This window comes from Macaca fascicularis, chromosome 1 (genome assembly GCF_037993035.2).
Source record: "Macaca fascicularis isolate 582-1 chromosome 1, T2T-MFA8v1.1".
Classification (NCBI taxonomy): Eukaryota; Metazoa; Chordata; class Mammalia; order Primates; family Cercopithecidae; genus Macaca; species Macaca fascicularis.
The window spans coordinates 103,169,614-103,181,041 of record NC_088375.1 but is presented as its reverse complement, the minus strand read 5'-3'; the positions used below and the strand labels follow the sequence as shown (position 1 = coordinate 103,181,041).

General features: G+C 42.6%; 1 pseudogene; it reads left to right on the top strand.

Moving 5' to 3' along the window:
* The first annotated feature begins 337 nt into the window (after positions 1-337).
* LOC123571743 (Fc receptor-like protein 2) lies at positions 338-5,924 on the top strand (annotated as a pseudogene).
* The last annotated feature ends 5,504 nt before the right edge of the window (positions 5,925-11,428 follow it).

Below are 11,428 nucleotides of genomic sequence, written 5' to 3'. Positions count from 1 at the left end.
TTAGCCAGGGACAGTGGCATGTGCCTATAGTCCCAGCTACATGGGAGGCTGAGGCAGGAGAATTGCTTGAACCCAGGAGGCGGAGGTTGCAGTGAGGTCCGCAGGAGTGTTGTTTGTTATTGATGGAAGGAAGAAAGAAAAGAAGGAAGGAAGAAGGAAGAGAAGGAGGGGAAAAGAATAGAGGAAATAAGGGAAGTAAGATACAAGGGAAGAAATAGTGGGAGGAGGGGAGAAGAAACAGAAACAAAGTTGGGCAGTGATAATTGTTGGAAAATTCTCAAAGGGCTACAACTTTTTAAAGAGAGTAAGAATCCTGGTCCTGTGGTAATCTCTCTGACTCTGTTCCCTCATCGCTCCTGTCACCGTCCAGTCAGGTGAGTGGCTCTTCTCTTTGTTCTTTTAGATCTCTAGGAATCACACTCACTCTGCTAGGTATGAGAGGTACTTCCAGTTCCAGCCTCTTGGCTGAGGGCTGCGGGGATTTGGGCCAGAACTAGGGTGAAAAGAGTTGGAGTCCAGTGCCTTACTCACCTCCCTCTAGTCCTGGCCATGGCAGGGACACTCCAGTATCACATTCATCTCCGCTTTGCCACCTCCCTGCTTGATGGGCAAGAAGACCGTGCCCTGACTCTCTCAAGGCAATGAATCATCCCTTTGCTATTGAGCCCTGGGACAGAAAAGGAGAAGATAAGTATGAAGGGAAAATAAACCATTCTCCTGGTTCCGGCCGCAGGTGCTCATAGGCCCCCAATGGAAGTACTGGAGGCAATGATGGGAAACATATTTATACTAGAGTGGCAACTAGAGAGCGAAGGAGATGCTCTGCATTAAATAAGAATGCCCCTGGATCTTTTACTTGGATTATAAACTATCAAATGCCTAACTTGTTTTGCTTTTTTATTGGAATTCTAATATAATACAGAAAGCTTGGTTTTATATTAGATTGGAATGTTATATTTTCTTCTTTAATCATATATTTAATCAATCTATACTAGGGAAGGGAGGTGAAGCTTGTGTACCTAGCTTGTAATTTTAAGCAAGAGTGTTTTTAAAGTGGCTGGGGGAGAGTGGTCTCTGGAGCAGTGTCATGAGATCCAGCAAACTCCCTGAAATTATGACGAAATGTGTGTATATGCACAATCGTGCCTTCCACTAGGGAATGAGCCTATAAGTAAATGTCAAAAGTTAAGGGCCACTTATCCAGGCAATTATAATCAAATCCTTGTTCCAGACTCAGTAATGCCTGGTGCCAGCATTTCTTCTCTATCTCTAGTCCTGTTGTTATTATCAACTTGGTCACAAAAATCTTATTCCTCAAATATTTCTTGAATCAAACTGATTGCATCTTCCTCATCTTCACTGACAATCTTGCCCAGTCTCAATATAAAGGGAGAGAACATTTGGCCTCCAAGAGGCTTTCTCGTTATCAATACTTATGGCTCCTACTGTCCACACCTACTTTCTATTCTAATGGTAGAACTTTCAAAGTGGTTAAAGGGTGTAGAACAGTTGTCTCTAAACTTACTTGAACACTTGTGCTATTGGGAACAAAAATTCTGAGCATGTACCTCCAATGTATTATACATACACTGATATAAATCCTATATTGAAATGTTGTGAATGTGGCAAAATATACACAAAAATAGGAAACTTTTAAGATTAAGAAGTGTTTAATATAATCCAGAAATTCTCAATGTTTTCTCCCCACTTCCTTATGGATCCCATTTTGAGGACTGTGGATATAGATCTGGTGAGAGGACGGCCTCTCTTCTGAAACAGGACCCTGGGAACCGCCCCTCCTCCATGGTCTCATGGCTATAGGGATAGGCTGGGAAGACAATCTAAACAACTCTCATGCCCTTTTTTTGTATTCCATTCTTCCACGTATGACACTGTCTTTCATTACACTGAAGGTAATGATCGAAGGTTCAGGCCTGGGGTCAGGCTTTTAATCAGAACGACAAACATTTTTTCCTGAAATCTAGCCCAATATAGTACAATTCCAAATTAAGACCCAAACTTGAATTCCTAGCTGTATTTCCAAATGAAAAATTTCCCCAAGCCCAGCCCTGCAGCCTCGGTCATAGAGCAGCATGGCGGCTGGCTCTCCTTTCCTTCTGCACAATCTTTTAGAGAACAGTCTACAAGCTTTTTCCTATTCCATTGTGGGTTTTTCCCCTACTAGGGGCAGATCCAAAACACCCAACTGCTCATTAGCTTTCTAGTGACCAGTATCTTCCAAGAGGAGGCAATGACCTGAACAAGCAGAGGAGCCCACATCCTTTCTCACAGGGATCATCCAGGCCCAAAAACAATTCCCAGAAGCCTCTGATAAAAGCCTTCAAGTGGGCAACTCTAGAGTTTGAAGACGTAGATTCAGGGCTGATGTCTCAGTGGCCCAGTTTGTTTCTCCTAGGGTAAATGACAAAGGGCAGGTCCTTGAATTTTACACTGGTCAGAGCCTCTAAGGAAGGAGAGATGCAGAGAAAGTTAATCATGGTCCCATGAGGACTTAAAGTAACCTCAAATGGATGTAAGGAGATGTAAGTGGGATTGTTTTAAAATCCATACTTAGTCCAGAAAACTATTGGCACCTGGAAAAATGACATCAAAACCATTAACAGACATAAAATGAACAGGATGTTTAGAGGGAAACTAAGTGGAATAAAGTCACCTTTGCAGAGCAGGGAAGCTAACAGGGCCAGTAGGTCCCAGGACAACTGTGGATACCCAGATTCCTGACTCATGTACAGCACTATCCCCTTCCCTTATGAACAGAAGTTAAAGTCCTGGGTCAGGGAGCAGCATCATCACTACAGGTATCTTTGTATCTTTTGTAGACTGGCTGATCATTTACATGCCACACAATGCCTATGAAGAAGACCGTGTGGTTGTGAGGTGCTTGGGAAAAAATAAAGACATAAAAAGACTAATGTACTACAAGGATGGATCTCAGATATCTACCTACCATAGTGCCTCAAGCTATACCATTTCAAATGCAAGACCCAGTGACAGTGGCTCTTATTATTGTAAGGAAAATAGGAAACTTTTCTTATTTGTAGATATGACAGAAGAAACAAGATCAATATAGCTCACTGTCCAAGGTGAGGGCTCACTTTTCAAATGGATGAGACTGGAAAGGAGTAGGGCCTGTGTAGGCCCTGAGGGTACAGGACAGAGGAGACAACGCAGGAGGGGGAAGTGAGAGGTGGGCTGTGTGTCCTGCTCGTCTGGGCTAAGAAAACAAGTCTTTTCTCAACAAGAACTCCCCATCGCACTGACAGGTGGTCTCTGTTTAATTCTTCCCTCTAGAGTTGTTTCCAGCACCTATGCTAACAGCCAGACCCTCCACTCTGCTCTAGCTCTCAGAAAGGAGCTCAGTGACCCTGTCCTGTGATATTCGGCTCCCTTTTGATCTCAGCAATATGGAAAGAAGACTCAGGATATTACTGGTGTGAGGCAATGACAGCATCTCACAGTGTCTGGAAGCATCTCACAGTATCTGGAATCCTATATACAAGTACAGAGTTAGTAAGAGTGGACTGGGTCGCTAGGCCTGGGTTGGGCAGGGAAGAACCGTGGCACCTGGCCAGACTTTGGACTCTTCTTTCCAGTTGTGCTTCCCCTATCCCTGTGGGTGTGGGGGCTACAATGACTGATCTGCACCCTTTTCTATTTATTTCTACAGTGGCATCATTTCCCAATAGCTTTGCTCTCCCTGTCAGAAAAACAATAATAATCTCTGGAGCATTTACTGTGCAACTGGCACTGAGATATCTCAGTGAACCAAAAGATAAATAAATCATGGTCTCTGTCTGCAAGGAGTGATGCCTAACCAGGAGGCACACTTGACCTAAGTAGAGCAATGAAGGAATGACATAATAATAATAATAGAAATTACAATTAACAATTCCAGCCTTTATAAAAGGCTTAAATGCCAGGTCTGAACCCAAGCTGTTATTCTCAGTTCTGGAATAACCCCTTTGACATTCATAAATATCTAGAGAGGAGAAGATTTAAGGAAAGTTTACAGCTGTACATGGCACTGTTCAGAGCAGTTTAACATTTAGTCCTAGTAGCAACCCTATGATATTCTACAACACTATGAGTATTACAAATAGCACCTGTAAAGTAGGTAGTATTATTATCTCCATTTTACAGATGAGGAAAGAGAAAGCACCAAGCTGTTAAGTGGCTTGCCCAAGGTAACTCAACACATAGAGCTGGAATATGAACCTGGTCACTCAGGTATGTGCTTTTAACTACCTTGCTATACTGCCTATCTCAACCATGCCAGTGAAGAGTGGTACCAATAATAGCTACCATTTGCTGGATTTATCCAAAGCGAGGGGTACTTGTATCACATTTTATCTCCATGAGAACTCTGTAATGTTGACATGATTATTCACATTTTATATTTGAGAAAACTGAGAACCAGAAACAGTAATTGACTTACCAAGATTGAGACCCAGAGATAGAGATAGTAATGGAGTCCATCCCCCTAGCCTGTGCTCTTCCTCCCACTCCTGCTGCCCATGTACATCTGGAAATCAGGAGAGGATGAGATTTCGGTGGGCTGCTGTCATTCCAGAGGACAAAAGAATGTGGAGGAGGTGCAGGGTAGGATTGTTATGGAGCATCAAACAGCAAGGTGGTCCTGTGTAATGCTCCTCAGGGTGCTGTCTAGCTATTAAAAACACTCAGGCAAGTGAGGTGGACCCTCTACCCAAACATTTAGTTCCACCAACCCCACTTGCCTTAATGCCCAGCAGGTGATACCGGCTTCCACCCAGCCCTGCCCTCCTTCATACCTGGCCCCCACCTGTGGTCTCATTTTTACATAGGGATCCCTGTGTCTGGGGTGCTCCTGGAGACCCAGCCCTCAGGGGCCAGGCGGTTAAGGGGAGACGCTGGTCCTTTTCTGCTCTTTGGCTGAAGGCACAGGGGACACCACGTTCTCCTGGCACCGAGAGGACACGCAGGAGAGTCTGGGGAGGAAAACTCAACGTTCCCCAAGAGCAGAGCTGGAGCTCCCTGCCATCAGAGAGAGCCATGCAGGGGGATACCACTGGACAGCGGACAACAGCTAGGGCCCGGTCCAGAGCGCGCTGCTGAATGTCACTGTGAGAGGTGAGCCGCGTGGTCTGAATAGGCGAGCTGGCGGCTCCTCGCTGGGGTCAGTTTCCTTCTGTAGCAGCGAGGATGCTCCAAGGTGACGACAAGGAACAGGGCGTGAGGACAGTAAGAGGCCCTATGGGAACTGTAGTCTTATGATGGGAGGTGGTGGCAGCAGCAGGGTGGCAAAGGAGCTAGAGGAGGGTGAGAAGGTGGACGCGGGGCCATGTATCCCGAGCTCTTCACCAGAGCCCAGCACAGCTCTGCAGGAAGCACCCCTGCAGTGTTAGACCAGGAGGTGAGACGTGGGAAAGAGTGCAGGGCCGGCGGGGTGCTGTGAGGCGAGGACGTCCTGAGCCGAGGACAGGGTGGGTTGTGAGTTGGGACCAGCCTCGCTGAGGGACCCTACGGCCTCTCAGTTCCGGTGCCGCGTCTTCTCAGCTTCAGTGCTCCTGGCGCCCTGGCCTTCATTGGCGATGTGGTGGAGCTTCACTGTGAAGACAGGAGAGCGTCTGCGCCCATTCTGTTTTGGTTTTACCATGAAAACGTGACTCTGGGGAACGCCTCAGCACCTTCTGGAGGAGGAGCGTCCTTCAACCTCTCCGTCGCCGCAGAGCATTCTGGGAACTACTCCTGTGAGGCCGAGAATGGCTGGGGACCCACGGCGCAGTGAGGTGGTGACACTCACGGTCACAGGTGGGACATGGCAAACAGCTCCTTCCAGAGAGCCGGTTGCAATTATACCAAGCAATGGCTGGTGCTTCCTTTCCTTCCGAAATTTCTGCCTCTCGAGGAATCAGTTCCTCTAGAAAGCACCTCAATGCTCCAGGGCTCTCCCTGTAATTGTTTTTTGTTTTTGTTTTTGTTTTTTTGGGGGGCGGGGGTTGCTTGTTTGGTTTTTGTTTGTTTGTTTTGAGACTGAGACTCGCTCTGTCTCCCAGGCTGGAGTTCAATGGGGCAATCTCGGCTCACTGCAACCTCCGCCTCCCGGGTTCAAGCTATTCTCCTGCTTCAGCCTCCTGAGTAGCTGGGATTACAGGCACCCACCACTACTCCCGGCTAATTTTTGTATTTTTAGTAGAAACAGGGTTTCGTCATGTTGCCCAGGCTGGTCTCAAACTCCTGATCTCAGGTGATCCACCAACCTCGGCCTCCCAAAAGTGCTGGGATTACAGGCATGAGCCACCGTACCCAGCCTTCTGTAACTGGTCTTAACAGCAGCATCACTGGCCAACCCCTGGTCTCTCCTGTTCCCTTTCACTTAACCAGTAAAACGTGTGAAATAGATACTGGGTGTTGGGCACTGTGCTAGGGTCAAGTCAGCGTTGGGAGTCAGGTCGGTAAGGCAAGAAGAAAGGAGGAAGACTTCCCTGAGAAAAATGAGGAAGTATCTTGCACATGCAGAGCTCCAGGGAGTGAGGAGATACAACTAATCCTTGTAAATACAGGTAGAAAAACCGTGAACAGACCAGATTCTGGGATTTTAAATTTTACTAGAATTATCTCACTTAATCTCCATAGCAACTCTTGTTTTACAAATGAGGAAATAAATTTAGATTAAGTAACTTGCCCAAGTTTACATAGCAAATAGGTACAAAGATGGAACTTTAGGTCAGGGATGCCAAAATGAAGAACCTGTGCTCTTAGCCACCATGTTAATATATTACGACCGTTCTATACATTTTTTTCTTTAATCCATTATTGTGGAGAACTGTATTAATAGATGTCCTAATATGGAGCAATCCTTGAATTTCCCCTATAAACCCTTCTTAGTCATTGCAGGTAGTAACTACATAAAACTTGCTAATGTTTTATTTTAAATTTTAGCATTTTGTTTATAAGTGAGTTTTCTTTTCTAAATTATACTCATCTAGTTTAGGTTTCAGGGATAGGTTAGCCTTATAAGAATAATTTCAGAAGTTTCCATAGTTGCTGTGCTCCGCAACAATTGAAAACAATATTGGAATTATCTGCTACTTAGTCTTTGGAACTAGTCCAGAAAACTTTGTGAGCCTGGTATATTTCTCTCTCCATTGTCAAATCGTTTTTTATTCGCTTTTTTCAAATTTTTCACCCTTTTAAAACACAGTTGGAATCCCTTCACTCAAAAAGTTGGGGATTTTCTCTAGATTTTCAAATTTGTCATGTGATGTTGACCTTAGTATTTTCTTCTTCTTCTTCTTTCTTCTTTCTTCTTTCTTCTTTCCTTCTCCTTCTCCTTCCTCTTCTTCTTCTTTTTTTTTGACGGAGTCGCTCTGTCATCCAGGTTGGAGTGCAGTGGCCTTTCAGAGGTCCTTGGTGAGAAGAAAAGTCTTTAAAACACTAGGCCAAGGCTAAGCTTTAGGACCTAGTAAGAACCTGTGATTTGTTCGAGGAAATGGACTCAGTATTGGGCACTAGCAAGGATCCAAGATTTGGAGTAAACTGTGCAGAGCACAGTTTACTAAACAGTAAATTTAGAGGTTTACCTCCCTGATTTGCCAGCCATGTAGGTAGCAAACTTCTCCAAAACTTGTTATCTTTGTTAGAAAAGTGGGATAGCATCTAGCCAAACTTCCTCATAGAGTAGGACAAGATAAAGCAAAACACACTCATAAAGACCTCTTGTGGAACAAAGTCTGGGAAGAAGTCTCTGAGCTGCTTTGGGATGGTCTGGATGAGGGGAGCCAGTCTGAGGCTTGGGGCTGGGCTCCATCCTTAATCTGGGCCTCTCTTCTCCTGGGAGATCTTATGAGCTTCTCTGAAGAGTACTTTACTGGATCTCCCCACCTTACCACCTCTCCCCCTTTTCTCTATAGCATTCTTGCCTAATACTTTTTGAAGATCTGGAGACTGGGGATCAACAGGCCCATATCCTCATTGACCTCACAGGCCTGGAGAGCCCCACAACCCCAGATGGACTTTTAAGACTTTACCTGCGGCTCTCTCATCCCCTCTGCAGGACTGTAAACACCACTTTCCTGAGCCAAAGTCTCAGCCCCACCTGCATTAAGGGAAAAACCCAACTGCTAAGGAAGCTGAGTTTGGTGAAATTGTCCCCCACATTGGCATCTTGGCCAAGCAGGCTTTTCTAGTCTTTCCCGGAAGTGCCTGGCTGGGAATCTCAGTTACTGTCTTCTTGGCAGCCTGAGATGGAACAAGCAAGAAATAACCTGAAATGGGCCCTACATCTGGTAGAAATGTGGACATGTAAAACAGATAAAATTAAGGGCATTTAATCTCCTTTCTTAATGACTTGGAAAGAAACTAGGTTTGAAAAAAGTTATTTTTTCAATTTTAAAAAAATCACATTGGTAAAACACGTTGGAAAAGAAGTGGTATACAAGAAAGAAAATAAAAGTCAGTCAAAATTCTAACACTGAGAAGTAACTGCTGTTAATATACTGAAACTTTCTGAAAGTCATATAAGGAATGAAAATATCATTTATATATTCTTCAGTAAAACAATATATAAACATATATTAATGCATATATTTGAATTTATTGTACCATAATCTATATATATATTATTTTATAGTGCTTATTCAATTTAACAAGGCAACATTAACAGACATTCCATAGATATAGAAAATACATACCACCTGCACATATATGTATATATGTATGTATGTATGTATATAACACTTCCCTCTCAAGAAGATAAATATTGATTCAAAAAGGCCCTTTACTAGATTTGGGAGTGCAGACTTAAGGGAAGGTAGAAGCCACATGCTTCATGATGCAACACACTCTATGAGTCATCAAAACTCATTTACTGTTTAATCAGAGGTACATGTTGAATTTTTAAAACATCTTCCCAGTGTTATTTTTGTTTCCTTTTAACAATATGGTGGATTACATTAACATCTCCTAATAATAAATAATTATTTCAACCCTACCTGGCTGTGATGTATATTAACATCCTGTTGAATTCTCTTTGGTAGTATCTTATATAAGACTTTAACACAGATATTTATAATGAGGATTTGTCTGTAGCCTTTCATTCTTTCTTTGAAAAACTTTGATATCAATGCCATATTGGTTTCTTATTATGTTAAAATGTTTCTTTATGCTTAAAAACAATTTGAATGCTACTAAATTTTATCATTTCCCTTGAAGATTTTTAAAAAGTTACCATGAGGCCAGGAGCGGTGGCTTACACCTGTAATCCCAGCATATTGGGAAGCCGAGGTAGGCAGACCACTTCAGATCAGGCGTTTGAGACCAGCCTCGCCAACATGGTGAAACCCTGTCTCTACTACAAATATAAAAATTAGCTGAGCATGGTGGTAGGTGCCTATAATCCCAGCAACTTGGGAGGCTGAGGCAGGAGAATTGCTTGAACCCAGGAGGCGGAGGTTGCAGTAAGTGAGACTGTCTCAAAAAAAAAAAAAAAAAAAAAAAGTTAGTGTGAAACCATTTGCCCTGATATGTTTAGAGGTGTGGCTCTCTAACAGTGTTTCAATTTTTTCATGACTACTACTCTTTTATTTAACTGTCTCTTCTTACATAAAATTTAGTAATTTATATTTTTCTAGAAAATTATACATTCAATGTGGGTGCTCAGATGTATATTTATTCATTGCTGCTCCTTTCTTGATCAATTTGCTTTTCATGGAAAAGCTTTTGAGTTTATTCATATTCTTCATTGTGAGAGTTTTTTTATTTTACTCATTAATGTCTGTGCCTTCATCTGAATTGTTTTGTTGGCATTTTTATAAGTTCTTAAGATTAATGCTGGGTTCATTTATTTCCATTTTTTCTTGGTACTCATTCCAACTGTTTCATTAATTTTCCTGAGAACATATTTTAGTCATATCCTTCAGGTTTGGATATGTAGTGTTTTGGTTACTATTATTTTCAGTCTGCGACATCAATTTTATGTTCTTCTTTGATCTCAAAGTTGATTTAAAGAAGTATTTTTTATTTTTTATTTTATTTGTTTTTTTCTTAACTTTTATTTTAAGTTCAGGGGTATATGTGCAGGTTTGTTATATAGGTAAGAGCGTGTCATGGGTGTTTGTTGTACAGATTATGTTGTTACCCAGGTATTAAGTCTAGTACCCAGTAGTTATTTTTCCTGATCCTTAAAAAGGGATTTTTTTTTTTAATTAGCTGGCGATAGATAATCTTTTCCCCTAATTTTGTGATTTAAAAAAATTCATTGCATTTGTAATTTTTAAACATTTTCTTTGTGACCTAAAATATGGCTAGTTTTTGTAGGTGGTCCATGAGTACTTAAAAGAAAGTGAATTCAGCCGGGTGTGGTGGCTCACGCCTATAATCCCAGCACTTTGGGAGGCCGAGGTGGGCGCCGAGGTGGGCAAATCATGAGGTCAGGAGATCGAGACCATCCTGGTTAACACGGTGAAAACCCATCTCTACTAAAAATACAAAAAATTAGCCGGGTGTGCTGGCGGGCGCCTGTAGTCCCAGCTACTGGGGAGGCTGAGGCAGGAGAATGGCGTGAACCTGGGAGGCAGAGCTTGCAGTGAGCCCAGATTGTGCCACTGCACTCCGGCCTGGGTGATAGAGCAAGACTCCGTCTCAAAAAAAAAAAAAAAGAAAGTGAATTTTCTGTTGCTAGGATCTATTGTTCAATATGTATGTATTAGGAACTTATTAATCATATCACTCAAATCATATGCTTCCTTATTTTTTATCCACTGGATCTTCTAGGTCTACAGGTGTCATTTGTTATTGTCATTGTGCTTGAGTTTGTTTCTTTTTTGTTTCCTCTAGTCTGTGTGTCAGGCATTTTGATGCCAAGATATTCAATTCCAAAGATTTATGGGGCTTAGAGACTTCTCATATATTTTAACCTCCTCCACTTTCATTTGGTGCTTTTTGCCTTGATATGGCTTTGTCCATTTTTTTTTTTTTTTTTTTCTTTAGAGACAGAGTCTTGCTCTGTCACCCAGGCTGGAGTGTGCAGTGATGTGAACTCGGCTTACTGAAACCTCTGCCTCCCGGGTTCAAGAAATCCTCCCACTTCAGCCTCCCACGTAGCTAGGATTGCAGGTGTGCACCACCACATCTGGCTAATTTTATTTTATTTTATTTTTTTGTATTTTTAGTAGAGATGGGGTTTCACCACGTTGGCCAAGCTGGTCTCAAACTCCTGACCGCAAATGATTCGCCCACCTCAACCTTCCAAAGTGCTAGGATTACAGGTGTGAGCCACCATGCCCAGCCTTCCATTCTTTTACTTTTAACTTTCCTGAGCCACTTTCTTTGAGATATGCCCCTTATACATAATGTAGAGTTGAGTTTTGTTTTTGTACTGAATATAAAATTATTTTATTTTATTAAGTGTGCTTGCTTTTATATTCTG